The sequence below is a fragment of the Equus quagga genome, unplaced genomic scaffold (assembly GCF_021613505.1).
Source record: "Equus quagga isolate Etosha38 unplaced genomic scaffold, UCLA_HA_Equagga_1.0 203_RagTag, whole genome shotgun sequence".
In the NCBI taxonomy this organism is placed as follows: Eukaryota; Metazoa; Chordata; class Mammalia; order Perissodactyla; family Equidae; genus Equus; species Equus quagga.
In genome coordinates, this window is record NW_025798627.1 from 8366923 (window position 1) to 8368446 (window position 1524).

The 1524-nt window shown below is 68.6% G+C and overlaps 1 protein-coding gene across 3 annotated transcripts in view; it reads right to left on the minus strand.

The window, feature by feature from the left end:
• The window catches only part of LOC124233472 (NGFI-A-binding protein 1), a 43642-nt gene extending 43423 nt beyond the window's left edge, over positions 1-219 (minus strand). For 2 of the 3 annotated variants that reach the window (XM_046650587.1, XM_046650586.1), the window contains exon 1: positions 89-219. The gene's annotated coding sequence lies outside the window, so the exon portion shown is untranslated. The remainder of the gene's footprint in view (positions 1-88) is intronic. The other variant, XM_046650588.1, reaches the window with a different exon arrangement.
• Positions 220-1524: the final 1305 nt, after the last annotated feature.

Below are 1524 nucleotides of genomic sequence, written 5' to 3' on the forward strand. Positions count from 1 at the left end.
CCCGTGCCCGCGCTGCCCGGCGACGCCGCGCTCCAAGTTCGCCCGCGGCCGCACGCGCGCGCCCCGGCGGCCCGCGAGCGGTACGTACTCGGCCGGCGGCTGCAGCGGGCTGGGCGCGCGCTCCCCCGAGGACGGCTCAGCCCCGACTCCGAAGTGCCGGCCCCCGGCTCTCCCTGCTCCGGCGGCTGCGGCGGCCGGGACGCCCCCGCTCCCATCGAGGGGGGCAGGGAAGGTGGTGGGCGCGCTCTCCCGGCTCCCCCCCCAGCTCGGGCCCGCCGCTCCTTCCTGCCCGCCAGCCCCGACGGCGCTCGCTCGGCCGCGGTGGCGGCGGCGGCTCCTCCCGGCTCGGGCGCGCGGGCGGCGGCGGCGCCTCCCCCGCCGCGTCCTCCCTCCCCTGCCCCCTCCTCTCCCTGCGCTCCCCTCCCCTCCCCGCGCGCTGCACCCTCCCCCTCCCCCGCCCGCCTCCGCCGCCCCCACCCCCCGCGCGCTGTCACATTGGGAGATTCCGCTCTTGCTACATTCGCCGCTCCGGCTCCCGCCCCCGCGCGGCCGAGTGACGCAGATCCCGGCGTGGGCCGCCGCAGGGTGGGGGCGGGGGCGGCGGCCGCAGGGGCCCGGCGCTGCCTCTTCCCGCCGCCTCCGCCGCGGGAGCCGGAGGGCGGCCCATTCACACGGCAGCTGGGAGGAACCAAGTGGGCGCCCGGGAGGGGGCGGCTCCCCGAGTCCCGCTCCGGGCAGGGGGAGGGGGCGTGAAGGAGGGCCCCCGGGGGTGGCGGCAGAGAGGGGACGTCGCCTGGGGCCTGCTCGCCAGCTGCAGAGTGAACCGGGAAGGTTTGCAATTAAAAAAATTTTTTTTATTTTAATGTGTGAGCTTCCCAATATAGTATTTCAAAGAGCACACCCCGCCAATCCGACATCCCCTGGGAGGCTGCCTGTAAAGAGAGAGCGCGCTCAGCCCACGAATCTGGGCGCCGGGCTCGCCCCCACCCCCGCGGGCTGGAGGCTAGGGGCCAGGCTCCCCCACCCCGCGCCCGCGGGCCCCGGAGTCCTGCGGGAAGTGGGCTGCGACGGCTCGGGGCGGGGGCGGCAGGTGCGCGGCGCTGGAAGAAAAGCTGGTGGTTCCGAGAGAATCTCTGCCTCGCGCATCTTGCCCCCTCCCCACCGCCGCCCTGCCATTGGGAGTGGGCGAGGAGGGGAGGAATGGGAATCGACGAACCGAAGTGCACCTTTGACAACTGTCTTGCTTGCCGGGTAACTTAATGCCAACCTTCTCAGCCCTGCTAAAAACCTGCCTGTTATTTGACTGGTTAGTATTGTCTGTTTCCACGGCGTAGCAATCCGACGGCCCTAGTACCATCCTGGGGTGTGTTATCGTGCAGTTCCCAAGGCACGCTGTAGAATGTTTTGAGTTTGGTTTGCATAAACTTTTCTAGTCAAAGAAAGTATTAAAATACTTCCAGAAATATACTTAACCTATTGCCAAAAATATTGGAAATTTTAGAATCTATTTTTCCTTTCTTTGCA